The 16,204-nt window shown below is 52.4% G+C and overlaps 1 protein-coding gene across 1 annotated transcript in view; it reads left to right on the top strand.

The window, feature by feature from the left end:
• Positions 1 to 16,204, top strand: part of RAMP1 (receptor activity modifying protein 1) — a 48,816-nt gene that overhangs the window by 19,571 nt on the left and 13,041 nt on the right. The gene's annotated exons all lie outside the window — the stretch shown is intronic.

Here is a 16,204-nt window from a genome sequence, read left to right on the forward strand (position 1 = left end):
CCTGCCAAGTACACATGGTCCACAGGGTGTACGGCCACCACGGGGGCTACAACGTCCCTCCCACAAAGACCTGCGCCTCAGTTTACCACACACAGGAGCTGGGCACGTCAGTACTGCTCGCTTCCCTCTCCTGGAGTCCAGCCCGAGTGGGTGCTCCCTCCAGGGCCCGGGGCGGGAAAGGGGAGAGGCGGCCTCCTGACCCTCGTCCTTCTCTGCCGCTGCTCAGCCTGCAGGGTCTCATCTTCCAGGCTGAGAAATTAATCCTGAGCAAGAACTCGAGCGTGGGCAGGTTGTTAGCAATCAGCACAGCCTGTTCTCCAGGCTCATTGGCCTTGTCCCTCAGCTGAGTGATTTGTGTTTAAAATTAAAGATTTCATGTTATTCGGATCCAGGGAAGACACGGCGGGGCTCCCTGGAGATAAACACTCTCCCCACCTGCTCTGTGTAAGCGATTGTGGGTTTGTGTAGAGGATCCCAAACCGGTGGCCTCGCAGGAGACGGCAGGGTAACGCAGCAGCGTTCTGAAAGAAGCAGTGGTGACATGTCACTAGGAGTGGCAGTCACCACAGCTGGCTTCCGACTGTGCCCAGAGCGCGCACAGGAGTAGTTACCACTCGGGGGGGGGGGGGGCCACAGAGGGTTTGAGTCATCAGGGCTGCCTGGTGACACGGCTGGAAATAGAAAGCAGGGGGCGGGGACTGAGGTTGCTAGGAAATTTCTTTTATTTAAAAAGAAAGTCGAGATAATTGAGGGAGCAAGAAGCAAAAGTCCTCATCATAACGGCATCTCAGCAAGTCAGCTAGGCCTGCCAGCCCCCCAGAGTCTGGGGCCAGCAGAATCTGGGCCCCTAGAGATGGCCACGTCCTGATCCTGGAACCTGGGTATGTGTTACATAGCGGGCAGAGGGGAAGTGAATTGCAGATGAAACCAAGGTTGCTAACTAGGTGACCTTGAGATGGAGAGATGTTCCCAGATGATCTGGGTGGGTCCAATGTAGTCACAAGGGGCCTTAAATTGTCCCAGCTTTGGCCATTAGAGTGCCTTCAACTGGCTTTTGTGTCTTTTTGACCTGCCCGCATCCTTCTTTGAGCACTTTCCTACTTTCTGGTGCCACGAGATGTTCCATGCTCATCTTGTACATTTTTGGCCCAGGCCTGGAATCGGCCATTTCTCCAAGGAGACCTGGTTCCTTTTATTAAACAGTGATGTTTAGAAGGCAAGATGTATGTACAGTCGTGTGTCGCTTAACAACGGGGATACCTTCTGAGAAATGCATCTCTAGGCGATTTTGTCATTGTGTGAACATCACGATGTACTTAAACCTAGATGGTGTGGCATACTACACACCTAGGCTACAGGGTACTAATCTCATGGGACCACCATCGTAAATGCGGTCCATCATTGACCAAAATGTCGTTATGCAGTGCATGACTGTGTGCACACACACATATATATTCACACCAGGGATTTAGACATAACCCGTGAGACCATGCAAACGCCAGAAGAAATTGTGGGTGAATTCCTCTTTGACTTTGACCTCCGGAAATGCTACATATAATGATATTTATTTCACAGAATTGGCTTACACACTGGTGGGATCTGGCAAGTCCAAATCTGTAGGGCAGGCTGGAGACTCCTGGGCAGAAGCCATATGCTACAGCCTCCAGGCAGGATTTCTGAACTTGCTCTTAAGACCTTTCAACTGGCAGGATGAGGCCCCGCCCACATTATCAAGCTTCATCTCCTTTACTTAAAGCCAGTGGAGTGTGGATGGGAACCACGTCTCCAAAACACCCACAGCAACACCCAGATTCGCGTTTGGTTGAATACCTGAGGACTCTAGCCTGGCAGATGGACGCGGACAGCTGACCATCACAGTGTGATCCTGAAAGTCAGAGCTACACTCCCTCATCCCCGCCACCCCTTCCCACTTCTCCCATTCTTTTCACCCCATGCCCGCCCTCCCCCCGTGGGTAACCAATCTCATTGGTTTCTGGATTTTCCTTCTTGTATTTCTTTTGCACAAATGAGCAGCTGTGTGTATTCTCTTTCTCATCTCCTCGTCTTTCTTACATGAAGGGCAGGATGCTGCAGATATTCTTTTTGTACTTTGTTTTCCCTTTTTTTCCAGTTCACAGTATATCCTGGAAATCAGTCCCTCCCAGGGCGTCAACAGCTTCCTCCTCCATCTTCCCAGCTGCGAATACTCCACTCTGCATGGTTTTTTGACCACTTTCCTATGAAGGCACTTGGGTTTTTCCAGTATTTTCCAATTTCAGATAGAGTTAGATGGATGACCTTGTGCATATGCATTTTGCGTTGTTGCAGCTGTATCTCTGGGGTGGATGGAAGTGGGACTGCCAGGTCAAGGTCAGAGCACAGGTCGTTTTGTGAAGCACTGCCAGTCTCCCTCCAGAAGGGCACCCGCCTGCATCCCCGCCAGCAGGGCGTCGGGGAGCCCCATGTCCCCCCAGCCTCGCCCACAGACCGTGTGGTCGGACGTTGGAATTCTCCCCGTCTGATAAAGGAGAAAGGTGTCCCAGTGGTGTGTTCACGCGCATTTCCCTAGTTATGAGTGAATCTGACATCTTTTGTCTAAGAGCCATTCTTACATCTTTTTGGAGAACCGTTTGCTTGTGACTTTTCCATCTTCTATCAGGTTTCTGATCCTTTTTTAAGAGTTCTTTATACGTTGGAGGAGACATTAGGCCCTTGCCTGTGATGTATGTTAGATATTTTCCCCCCGTTTGTCAGTTGTCTGCTGGCTTTGTTTTCGGTGTTTTTGCTGCCGTATAATTATTTTGCCTGTAGCCACATGCGTCCATCTGTTATCCCCTCTGGATTTGAGTCGTAGTTGGAGAGGCTTTCTCTACACCAAGGTTCAGGAGGAATCCACCCATGTCTTCTTCTCGAGCTGGTATGGTTTCCGTGGCCACATCTGAATCCCCGTCCATCTGGAGTTTATTCTGGAGTGAGATGTGAGCTGGGAAGCAAACGTCACCTTTTCCCAGGTGAGCTGTCCAGTTGTCCTCTCTATTAACGAGCCCATCTTCGCCCTAGTGATTTGAGATGCCACCTTTGGCCTGTGCTGAGTGTCCCTATGCACTTGGCCCATACCTTTATAAATCATCCCTTTTTCAAACCTTCCTCGTAGTACCTGCATCTACAACGTTAACGTCTCCTCTGACACCATTAGTGGGTCCCCACCACCTACGGAATGTTCACCCAATGATCACTGACCTTGTTCCAAGAAGAGTTTATTATAGCTAGCATTTATTGAGCACTTACTGTGTGCTGGGCTTTGTGCTAAGCACGTAACATTTCACTTAAGTAATCATTTAAGTAAGGAGCCATCTCAGGAGGCAGGAGAACTGTTGTAACCCCCACTTTATCTGCCCAGGGTCGCAGCTAGGAAGGCCTGTGTGAGTCCAAAATCCCAGCTCCTGGCGCTCCTCAAGGGCCCGAGATGGCTCCCTCCTGATTCACAGGGGAGGTGTGGGGATGCCCTGTCTTTATATAACATGGCTCTCTGGGAGGTGGATGCTGGCTTTCAGTGGCCATCTCAGCCCCTGCCAGCGTCCAATGGGCCTGGTGAGGTCTATTTGCATTGAGATCCCAACTTGGTTCTCAAGCCTAGGGTGGACTTTCCAGAGTCTCCTGCAGCAAAGAAGGTCTGGGGGTACGGGGGGTCTTGGGGTGAACAGGCTGGTCTAAATGACTAGGTGAAAGGAGAAGAGAGGAGGGACCCAGTGAGAAGGATAGGCACAGTGAGGGATGGAGCAGCCAGGCGTGTGTAGGCGGGAGGGCTGTCACCATGACAGAGCACAGTGTCCCAGGGGGAGCAGGCCCCCAAGGTGGAGGATGGACAGACAGAGAGCCAGGGAGCCAGCTGGCTCAGGGAATTCTCCTGGCTGGGGCTGGAGGACTGAGAGTGAGGCAGGTATGTGACAAAGGGCACAGGCGCTGGGAAAGACGCCTCCCCAAGCCAAGTGCAGCTAAGGCTTGTCAGTAGGGTGAAGACAGCAGCCCAGCAAGCAGAACTTAGCAGTTCTTGGGGTCTGGCGTCCAAGACCAGGCTGAGGCTGAGAGCGGGATGCTCTGAAGGCCAGAGCATCTGCAGCCAGAGCTGCCCAGTGCCTGCTGCCTGAGGTCATGGCTGTCCCAGAGGCTGGGACACATGGCCGAGGGAAGCCTCTGGACTCTCCTCTGAAATCAGAGAAGACTCCAGTTTAAAACAGCTGCACATCAGAGGAGACTCACCTTCCCACTAAATGACACGGACACACGTGAGCCAGCCAGCCTTCCATCAGACGCATACTCAGGAATAGATGGGGAGACGCGGGCACCTAGGGGTCTGCTGGTGCCGCTGGCTCTCTGGTTCCCAGGCTCCCAGTTCTACCTCCCACATCAAACCAGCAGAGAGGAGGGCCTGCGCGAGCCCTGCTCCACTTAGGGCATTGGATGGAAGCGTCGGGTTATTTCCAAAGTGATTGCTTCTCAGCAGCACTGTGCATCGTTGCTCACAGGCAGAAATTTCTCAAGCGAAAGCAAAGGACTGACAAATGCATTCAGGCCTGGTTGCAACAAGAGAACAGTGGACATTCTTGAGCGACCTGCCGTGGGACTGTGGGCCTGCTTTGGTTTTGCATTTCAAGGCTTGTAATAGTTAGAGTTGACCCCGACGCTGTAGCTGCCCAGCGTGGTTGTGCGTTTCACAGTCCTGGACGGGGACCCCCCGCTCCTCTGCTGGGAGAATGGCTCGGGGTTACTCCTGAGCCCTTTCTCCTTTGAGAACACTTGGGGTGCCTCAGATCTGGCAGGTGTCTGAGCCGTCCCTGCCCCAGGTCCCTGCAGGGTGGGTTCCCTCTGTGAACCGGGCCAAGTCCACCGTGTCCCAGGGGCCAGCTCATTAAACCGCAGCCTTGTTTTGCTAGTGGAAATTTAACATAATTTAGTACTAAATGGGAATATAATCTAATTTGGGGAGCTATAGAGGACATGGGAAAATGTGTCATTAGAAACTCTCATTTCCAGAGACCTTTGTGGGTCTTGGGAAAGGGGAGAAAGAACAGAACAAACAAGAAGAATCTGGAACATGCGGAACTCAATTAGAAAATGGTTGGTTTAAAGTGACCAATTATTGGGTTTTCTCCCCAAGACAAGAAATGCTGGGTAGATTTAGGAGATCAGGAGTCACCTCTGCTGTCCCCCTCCCTGCAGGCTCTGAGGCGTCACCCTGGGCCCAGTCATCAGAGTCCAGCGGCCCCCAAGAGACCCCCAGCCTTACCTTCGGATCAGACAAGGCACCCCTCCTCCCTGCCCCAAAACTTCCAGATTTGTAAATGCTGCCCATGTCCATCTCGGCTCACAGCAGCTTCAGTTACACAGTCCTGGGTCTGAGGGTCCCAGGTCCCCATGGCCTGCCTCCCTGGGGATCCCTCTCTGCCATGCTGACCCCCTGCAGGGCCATGAAGAGCCCTCCAGCCTGGCCCGAGGAACATCCCAATTAGGAGGAGGGGTCTCCTGCCCCGGGAGGGGGCACAGCCCAACATGTTAAGTGAAGGACACAGAAGAAATGTCCAGAGTGCCTGCCATGGTGCAGACTTCAGTCCTGAGCCCCAGGCCCAAAGCTCCAGTCCCCATGTCTGCTGACTCAGGCTGGCGCGTTGAGGCCCTGCGGGCTCTTTCCCTGGCCGACTGCAATTCCCCTCTGCTGGAGGAACAAAGAGCTGCCCTTGTGTGTCCCCTTAGAAGAGTCAAGTCAGGAAATTCTTCAGAACTCAGCAGCAGGTTGCAACAGCTGCTTTTGTTTTGAATTCCAACAGGAACTGAGAGGAGGCATCCTTCTTAACTACAGAGGTCTCTCTGGGGCCATGGGTGGCATCCTGCCTGGGGTTCCTGCTGTGCTCAGCCCATCTCGCCCAGGTCTCAGGATGGACCATGCACATGGAGGCCCCCTGCCCGGCTGAGATACGTTGCATGGGAGTCCCGCCCACCTGTGCTTTCAGAGCCAGCTCCAGTACCCACGTGGGTTTGCTCAGTGAGGCATCTGCCCTGGGAGTTGCCCCTACCCATGAGTGCTTGGGCTGCCTTCTTGTCTGGAGGACTGGCACAGATGCCCACTCCCACACCCCTCTGCCCGCCCTGGTTGGGGGAATCCTTCAAATATCTCAGAGCCCACCCTCACACCCTCAAGCCCAAGTGCACAGAAATCAGGTGGCCAACCCTTGATCCCTCGGGGCCTTCCAGGAGGGGCCGTGCCAGGAAAACCATCCAGGTGGCCTGTGAAGCCAGGCTGGTTCCACCGAGGACATCACTCCTGCTCCCTGGCCCAGACCTCAGCTCGGGGGCTCCAGCCCTGCGGGGAAGATGCAGGCACAGCCTTTCAGTAGCTGGGGTGAGGGTGGGTGTGTGTGGGGGTGGTGAGGACATCTCGTCCTTCCAGAGCCTTCCTGTCTGCGGCCTCCTTTCACCTTCCACTCGAGTCTTCTGGGTGTGTGTCTGTGGAGGGGCCCGAGATGCTTCTCTTGCTGGTTGTCAGCAGAGGCAGGAAGACTGAGCTGGGCCCAGAGCTCTCGGCAGCCACCCCTGTTGTTTGTTAGGCCTAGGCTGTGCCAGGGAGGCATCATGGGACTCAGGCGTTGCTGATGGGCAGAGAAAAGGGGTACCCTTTTCCCCCACCCTCTCAAAGGCAGCTTCCTGACACCCCCACCTAGCTGGTGTGTCAGAGAGGCTGTGGGAATGCCGGCTGCTCCCGGGGGAGAAGTGTACTGCATGCACCACCACAACCCCACAGCACCAACAACGGGGGCCATCTGTGAGCAGGGGTTGCCATGAGGGCAGCAAGGCAAAGGCCATCCAGGCCCCTCTGCCCTGGCTCAGGAGCTCAGCCACATGGGGGAGCAGATCAAGGGCTGGGGATGGGATGAGTGACGTGGGGCAGGACATGCTGGCAAAGGAATGAAGGTGCTTCCTGGGCTCTGGGCACCCAGATCTGTGCTCACAGAAGAGGAGGGGATGGGAGGGAAAGGTCTGGAAATCCACTTTCCTCCACCGTGTACCCAGAGCCAGCCCTGCAGTGGGCAGATGCAGGAGAAGAGGAGTCATAGGGACAATCAGAGGTCCTCAGATCGTGGCTCACAGCCCCACCCCATCCCAGCTACATCATCACCCCACCAGAAGGTACCTGTCTTGCTGTGTCCCACCAGCCAGAGGAGTTGTCTTCAGTTGGGGTGTGGGAGGCCATCACGGGCAGCACAGCACTTCAGCCGAGGGTCACCTGGACTCGGTGTGCCTGCTCCATGGCAGTTCTGATGCTGGTCCCCAGAGGGTCTGTTGATGCCCGCTTCTTGGGCTGTGGGGCTTGGAGGAAGGGAGTGAGGAACCCTATTTCCTGTCTCGGAAAGCTTCCAGAGAAATGTGGCCGCAGAGGCCGCTGGCTGAGGATCCCTTGTGGTCGGGGGAAGCCTGGGGAAGCTCTCCTGGCCTTCACTTTCCACACCCAGGGGCCGCTGCATCGTCTCAGCTTCCTGTTCACTCCAGTGCCCACATCTTTCTGGCCCCCGGAGAGGGAACAGATGCTTCCTCAGACATGGCAGAAACTGAGTGCTGGGCCGTGGTGCCGAGCCTGCTATGACATCTTTTTCCATCAAGTGAAAAACTGATGTCCTGTTTCGCAATGTCCTCAGTTTTGGTGATGAAATCAGGCCTGTGTGTCAGAATGTAAAAGGTCAGAAGTGGAGTGACACTGAGCAGATCCTGGCTGAGCAGAAGAGCAGGCAGGTGGAATTCATCCTGGTGATAGAGGCTCGCTCCACCACACCTCCCTCCCCCGCCTCCCCCTTGGACACACTGCTATGACCCCGCCTTCTCCATGGCCCAGAAAACCCCAGAACCATCCAAGCTGTGCAGATGGGAGTTTGCTGTCCAGGGAGGCAAGCCAGGCTTGCTCACACAGAGCTTCACCAAGCCTCGTCCCACGCAGCTCCAGGGGCTGTCCACACTGGAGGAGGCAGGCCGTGCATGGTGGGAAAGATGGTGACAATGATGAAGCTGTGCCCTGGCGTGTTGTGGCTGGTGTGTGGTAGGGGCTCCCAGGTGGAGGATCATAGCAGATGTCCCTTCCTGATGCTGACATTCACCCCAGGACTCATCCTGCCCCAATAGCTCCCGAAAGCCCAGTTATATGATCTCCCAGGATCCATCCATCCATCAGGCATTCAGTTGGTGAGCATTTCCTGGGGATACACGGGGCCAGGGACACTCGGTCCACTGTGGGGACCTAGGGGGGCTCTGGCAGAGCACAGCAGCCCACCTCCCCATGCATATTTTTAGGACACCTTTCCCCCCAAGTACCTTAGGGGACTTAAGCCCGGAGACTTATGCACAGGGTGCCCTGTGGGACACACTCTGAGACGGGCACGTCTTAGGTCTCCGTTCCCTCTTCTCCCAGCTGCTTGTCTCAGTTAAAAAATGGAGAACCCACTTTCTTAAAAATACACTCCTCTTGAGGAGCAAGAGACGGTGAGTTTACCCTCACGGCCAGAGCAGGGTGGAGGCAGCCAAGCTCAAAGGCAGGAAGGCCAAATTAACGTGTCCTGATTTTCCCAGTCCTGCTTATGTGGAGCTGTGCCCAGGTTTTCGCTATTATAAATGATGCTGTTTATAAGCAATGGTTTTTTTTTAATAGGAAATTAATACAGTTAAGCCACAGCATGGCTACTGACAGATGAGTGGTGTGGTTCCGAGCCTGGGAAGCAAACCCAGGCCACCAAAGTGGAGCTCGCCAAACTTAACCACTAGGCCCCCGGGGCTGGCTGTAAGCACTTTTGTGCATATAGCCTTACTTGTTTCTTTGACTAATTTCTTTGTTGAGAATTCTTGCAAGTGGGCTTATGGCCTCATGTGCCATGAACATTCTATGAATCTGGATAGGTTTTGCCCAATCACCCTTTTAAAGAATTTCGCTAATTTATTGTACCAGCAATGTACAAAAATATTTATGTCCTCATGGGTTCCCGAGTATTGAGTTTGTAAAGATTTTATTTTTGCAAGTTTCAATGAGATTTCCTCTTTTTTTTCTCATTCGCCCTCTTTGGCTGTTTGGAAGCTGTTCTCCTATAGTTGTTGGCAACTTGTTTTTTCTCAAGCGCAAATTATCTGACCATACGATTTGCTACTTATCTTTTGAGTCATTGGGGGGATTTTTAACCTTCTTTTACAAACTCTTGAACATGGTAGAGATTAGCAATCTGTCATTTTGTTCTAAATATTTTCTCTTCATATCTCATTTGTGTTTATTTTGGTGATGTCTGTTTTCCATGTTTTAGTTAATTAGGCTTAGTTAACACACATGCCCCAAGTCACGCCTCAGAGGTCTGTGATTTTGGCATACTCTTATCTGTTCCACAAATCCAATTGTCGCAATTGCAAGAGAATCATATGGCCACAATATTATGTTCTGTTTCTATTTAGTTGTCCTGTGTTTGGAAATAACATTTATCTTCTTAACACAGTGGGTAGTTACTCTGAGACACAAATTAAAATTTATGTCCTTCCTACCTCAATTATCCTTATATAATTTGTTAAATACTATTTCCTACCTTCATTGTTTGGTTATGCTTAATTTAACACATAATACATTCTTGTATGCATTAGAGCCTATTTCAACTAATTTTTACTTAGGTTTTGGGGCCATACTATACTATTTAAATGACCACAGCTTTATAATATTTTCCGTGACGTAGAAGACTTCCTCCTTCTTAGTGTGTTTATTTTCATTATATTTCACATTATATTTTGCTTTCTTTCATGTATTTTCTGCCTATTTTTCCTAGAGAACCTAAGAATCATTTTTGTCAAATTCCATAAAAAGTCATATTGAGATTCTAATTGAGATGGCCGATCGTCAATCAGTCAATCTTGGGCAGGGCTGTTGGGTTCTGCCTTGTAGCAATTAGTACAGAAACCGTCATGGACGGTTGAGGGAGAGCCCAGGCATGGGGCTCTGAGAGGGACCCACCCAGGCCTGAAGCCTGCTGAGTCCATCACTACTTAAACTCTCTTTCCTCCCCAGGAAAATGGGTTTAATAGGATTTGCTTCACTGACAGTTCCTGATTTTCCTCTGTATGAGTTTCCTTAATCAGGTTTTAGGATTAGAGTCACATTCGCCTAACAGAATACATGCACTCGATGATGTTGGAGTCAAGGGTGGGAAATAATTTATGTGACTTAAGAATTATTTGTTCTTAAGAAGTTTGAATGAATTCATCACCAAAACCATCAGATCTAGATGGTCTGGGAGATTTCTTTCTCCAGTTTTTTCCTCCACTATTGATTCATTTTGGCTTTCTATTTCTTGTTTAATGTTTGTAGTTCGGTTACGTGTATTTGGTCTATATCCTTCAGATTTATCACTAAAACATAAGGATGCATTGTATTCCTTTAGATGTTTAATATTCTATCCAAGTTTTGTTTTACCTGTATGTTTTTCTCCTCCTTTTTTCTTTTAGATTCATCAAAGGGAAATGAGGCCGCTTTTTCATTAATCATGCCCATTTTTATAGTCTTTAGAGAATATACTAGGCTTTACATAGTAATGCCTTTTTAAAATTTTTGGCTTTAACTTTTATCAGTCACTTTTCCCTCTTTTTTCCTGTTTTAAAAAATATTTGCTTCTTTCCGAAGATACAATTTAGATGCTTAGTTCATCGTTTCTCACCTTTTTTTTTTTTATCACAATAAAGGCATTTAAAGCTGTGCTATTTCTCCCTAAGGACCTTCTTCACCACTTTCTGGAGATTTCGACATGTCTATTTTTTCGTTGTATCTTCTTATAGACAGTTACTGCCTTCTTGCTTTTCTTCTTCAGTTTTTCGTCAGGAAAGGAAACGTTAATTCTCCTGTTTTATTTCCCTTTGATTCTTAGTCTCCCCTTCTCTTGCTGCGGTGAGAGGACATAGAGTGAATAATGTCTGCTTTTGCAGTGTTTTTGCTGATATTTTCTTTGTGATCTAATATATGATGCCCTTCTGTGAACATACCATGAATTCTTGGAAATGAAGCTTGTTCCATTTATTCTCCTTAATTCCCACCAAAACAACCATTTAGTCTGCATTGTTGTGCTATTGAGCTCCTTTCTGTGTTTCTGAATTTTTTGTGTACTTAATAAGGGAGTATTAGATTCTTCAATTCTGATCGTATTGTTATTGTTTCTATCTTATTTTTCTAGCAGGTTCTTATGTATATAGTTTGCTCTGTTTTTATAGCATTTGAATTCCATGTTACTTTGCTGCTGTTATCAACCACGAAATATCATTGTATCTCTCGTTAACTCATTGAATAGTTTTTGCTTTAAATTGCTCTTCGCCTCACATGAACATTGAAATCCCAGTATTTCAACGACTTGAAGTCTACTCATAATTCTTTTTAGTCTTCTGATATAATTCTGTTTTAACTCTCTCTCTTGCAAACAGCTTATTGCTGGATTTTATCTTTTCATCTGGAGAGAGACGAGCCTTGTAACCAAGGAAATTACATCACATCGTATTTGTCCTTTTTTGCTCTATTTTCAGGCACTCTATTTCTTGTCTTGATTTTCATCTTTCTACGCTGCTTTTTTTTTCTTTTCTCCCCATTGTTGAAACGTGATGTGTTATCTTTTCTCTTTAAAATGAGGCTGAAATATTGGCAAGCTATTTCTCACTAAGCCAGCCGTGAAATGTGAAACACAGTTGTTCTTATTCCTGTATTGATTTTCTTACATGGTCAAACCACGGACTTCGCCCTCCCCTCGACGCAGGAACAGCAGTCTCTCTCTCTCTCTCTCCGGCCTCCTCCTTCCCTCCCTTCTTCCATCCTTTCCTCCCTCTCTCCCCCTCCCTCCATTTCCTCATTGATTTCAATTAATGTTCTAAAACCTACTTCTTCCTTTCTGGCCTCTGTTTTGGTTTCATTTTTACACTGCCCTGTTCTGACTTCTATCAGTCATAACCCTTGGTCTGAGAGGTCTCTCGGTTACTTATCTTTGCAAATAGGCTGTTCGCTCAAGAGTGTCTTATTATTTTTAACATCATCATCCCCTTTTACATGGATCTTTTCAATCCAGGCGACAGTTTGAAGTGGATCCTAGAAATAAGCCGTGTGATTCATACATTCTCAGAATTCAGAAATTTCTAAGGAGATCTTGGCTGCCTTTGTGCCTGAGCGACAGCTTGGCAGGGTAATGGATCTACGGTGAGCAACCGCATTTTCCGAAGTTTACATGGCTGCTGTTCCCTTGTCTCTGGGTTTGTGTTATGTCATCAGAGAAGGCAGAAGTGGTTTTGATTTGTTTTTTCAGTATGACCTCCCTCTTTCCGTCGTGGTTACTTGCAGGTTACGAGAACCAGGGGACCAGGAAGGGACAGCAAAGGCACGGGGCAGGCAGGATGTGGCCCGGAGCCCCTATGACTGCGTGGGGTCTGCCTGTGGGGGGCCCTTTGTGCAGCTCTCAAGACACACATTCTCAGACCCTGGGCAGCCAGCACCACTGGGGATGTGGGCTGACAGTTAACACCAGGGAGAGACTCCTTTCCAGTTGGCCCAGGGGCAGGTTGGGGAGGGGATGGGAGAGCCCTCCCGGAAGCCAGGAGGGTCTGAGGCTCTTCAGAGCCCCTGCAACACTTATTTCTCTGTGTCCTCATCCTCCTGATGCACTGGGGCTGCTCCATGGTCCAGGCTGGTGTCCCAGGATGGTTTTGATCCCGGCGAAGCCCCCGTGGCTGCCTGGAAGCTTTTCCCTTGCTGGGGGTGGCGGTGGCCTCACCTCCTGATGGGAACGTGTTCGCAGGAAGGAGAGACAAAGTGTCATCAGGCCTGGGGCCAGGGGTGGCCTTCTCCTGCCTGCATCTTGGCAATGTTCCTTCTCCTTTAAAAAGTTAGATGAGGGCACCTTGGTCCCATGAAGAGGTCCAGAACCAGATATTTAATAGGCTCAGCAGCTGTTTGCTGAGGACTTAGCAGGCGCTGGGCTGATGGTCCAGCTGCTGAGGAGGCTATCACACTCCCGGCGGGGGGAGCCCCATCAGTAGGTGGGGATCGGCCCCCAGCTCCAACCCTCCACCGGCTGTCAGGGCCACCCCTTGGGAACCTGGCACAAGACCACTATGCCAGTGGGTGAGGCCTTCTGCCCAGGGTGAGGACAGAACAAGAAGCTATCAGGGCACAGAGAAGCCACAGCCACTGTCCCCTCTCCTGGTGGCATAGTGAGCTGACCTGGGATAGTGCCACCCTGCCCAGAGGTCACCTTCACGGGACCCTGGGGGATTCAGGCTGCCCACCATGCCAGCATGGCCCACCCTGATGCCACTACACACCAGGCTGCCTGGGGAGTGTCTTTATGGACCAAGAAACTGATGGGGAGGGCAGAGGAGGGGCCTGAACCTGGGCCGGCAGGAAGCTCCAGACCCTACTCCTCCATCCTGCCAAGACCATCCTACACAGCGTAGAGAGCCAAGCCAGAGCTGGGGCGGGCCTCCCTGCCTTCTGCACACCTGGAGACAGACCCAGGCTTTAACCTTGAGTCACTCCTGCCCATCCCAGGGAGGGAGTCGCCCCTCCGGGAATGGCCCTGTCACCAGGCCTGAGGGCAGGCTTCCTGCGGGAACAGTGGACACCAGCAGAGTGTCTGCCTCGGTTTCCTGGTTGTCACTTCAGGCCCCTTGGCAGCTCCTAATCCGGGTCCCGACCTCGGGGTGGTGTGCTGGGCTCCCTGGCTGGGCTCATTCAATGAAGCAGGCCCAGGAAGGGTCTTCTCTCTGTAGCCAGCTACCTGCACATCCGACAGTGCACGAGGGGCCCCTTCTAGCATATCCTGACGGCTCTTCCTGTGCCAGGCTGTGCTGGCATAGGTTCCACGTCTGTGTCTCACCTCCTGGCAGGTCTCGGGGCTCCATCGAGTTGGGAGGGAGACAAGAAGCCGAGCACTTGTTCCTTCCCTCAGCTGTACGCACTCGGGGCCGGGTTCCGGGGAGATGGAGAAATGGTGCCTGCCCTGGCTGGGCTCTCAGTCCACGGCGGCGGCTCGCCCACAGCTGTGCGGTCAGTGATGGCGGGTGCCCATAGGAAGGGTAGTGGTCACCTCGGAGGGGCCTTCTCAGCCTTGCTGTGACTGCCTCCTATTGCGCGTGGGGACTCATACCCCCTTGCTGTGAGCCAGGAACCACTGCACCCATTTTAAAGGTGAAAGCCGGGAAGCTCAGTGCTCAAAGCCCCACCCGCAGTGTTCCATGGAATAGAATGTTCCACACCCTCCCCTTCCTCCCACACTCAGTGGTGCCCTGAGCTCCAAACCGGGTAGGACTGGAGCAAGAGGGACGCAGATGGAGGGGGCCACCTGGACGAAGGCAGCAAGTTGGCAGGCCTGACAGTGGGACCGAGGGTGGATGAGAGGGAAAAGCCCTTCCTTCCAGCCGCGAGCGTTGCTTCACAGGGATAACGTCCCCAGGGTGTTAGTGTCCAAATATAGCGCCCCGGCTGTCATGCCTAATCCTGGGACTCAAGCACGTGTGCGCACCCGTGTCCCTGCCAGGGTGGGAGTCCTGGGGCCCGGCCAGGCTGGGTGTGGCCAGCCGGCAACTTTGCCTCCCTAGACCTGGGTGTCAGCACGGGGGTCCCAGGAGATCCTCCTGGGGGTTGCAGCGAGGCCACAGTGGACACGGTTCCAGGATCAGCCACGTTTCCCTGAGTTCTCAGCCCCCCAGGAGCTGGGATCACCTCCGGTGCAGACACCCCCAACCCGCTGGGCCCTGGGAAGATGCCCGCTGAACTTTGAAACCGCGGCTTCGTCTCCGTGAGCTGTGGAGCCCAGGAGCCTGGTTTCTGCGCAGGCCTGTTCTCAGAGGAGACACTGTCCCTGCCCGCCCGGTGGGCCCCCTCCACGGAGAGCCCGGCTGAGCAGCTCCAGGGTCTGTGTCTGGCACCAGACAGGGCTGCACATGGAGCCAGGAACGGACTTAGGAACCTCGCTTCCTCCTTGGGCGGAGCTGCCCAGATTGCCTCCCACTCGGAGCGGATCCAATAAAACAGGAGCAGTGGAGGGAGGCGGAGGAGGCAGGAGGGGCACGTGGTGTCCAGGACACCCCCTCCCCGAGAGGGGCTTCTGGGGGGAGCAGGGGAAGCAGCGACCTATGTGGAGGAGCCAAGCAGACCCCAAGTCAGACCCCTGGGCCACCTACCTCACTGCCACCTCGGATCACTGGCACGGTCACCTCCCTAGCTCCGTCGTCTGTAGGGAGAGGATAGGACCCCGACCCTTGAGCTGTTGTGAGGAGTAACCCTACTGTGTAATTAGGTGTTATTGTGTCTTGCCCCTTGAACAGCAGAGGGCCAGGCCATTAACCGTCATGGGGGTATGCAGTGTTGCCCCCAGAGGCCACAGCTGGCTGCAAGGGGGGCATGTTGGCATCTACCTCAGCCTAAGAAGGTCCCTGTTCTGCATGCCCACAGCTCCCCGAATGGCTCCCAGGTGGCCCTCTTAGTTACCGGGTGTCCATCACCCAGGGGCACCCAGACTGGACCTGACCTGTCCCCAGCTCCCAGCATCGCATGCTCCCAGCAGGAGCGAACTGCTTATGGACAGACTGCCCAGCCCCAACTGCAGCCAGGTGGCTGGAGAGGTGGGTGGTGAGCTCTGTCCACCCCGTCGGGGTGCCAGCCTCCCGCTGCATCTCTGCAGCCTTGGGTCCCTAGAGTCCGATCTCCCAGTGCGGTGCCCCCAGCCCCCTGACCCCCTCCCAGGCCTTCCTGCTCCTCCATCGTGGGTATTTCTCTGCAGGCTGGGCCCAGCCAAGGAAGCCTGGGGGCTGGCAAGGAGCTGGTCAGTGTGGTGGCAAAGCTCTGTATGGTCCACTAAACTCTGTTCAGATCTTCTGGAAACATGGTAAACACAAGTGTCCCCTCACTTGATAGCAGTCACCTTAGTCGGGCCTTCCCCTGTGGGGATGGGGGAGTAGGGACCATCCCCTCGTATGCATTGGCTCCTTGGTTTCCATCTCAGCCCTGGGGCCAGTCTTCCCAGATGGAGATACCGCAGCTCACAGACCCTGAGTCTTTTGCCGAAGGACACACAGCAGCTTGGCAGGCTGTGTTCTCCCAGGGCAGCTGGCTGAGGTGGAGGCTGAAATCCAGCTTGTGCCCTGCTGGCTGAGCTGCACACCCTACCTG

The sequence above is a fragment of the Equus caballus genome, chromosome 6 (genome assembly GCF_041296265.1).
Source record: "Equus caballus isolate H_3958 breed thoroughbred chromosome 6, TB-T2T, whole genome shotgun sequence".
Classification (NCBI taxonomy): Eukaryota; Metazoa; Chordata; class Mammalia; order Perissodactyla; family Equidae; genus Equus; species Equus caballus.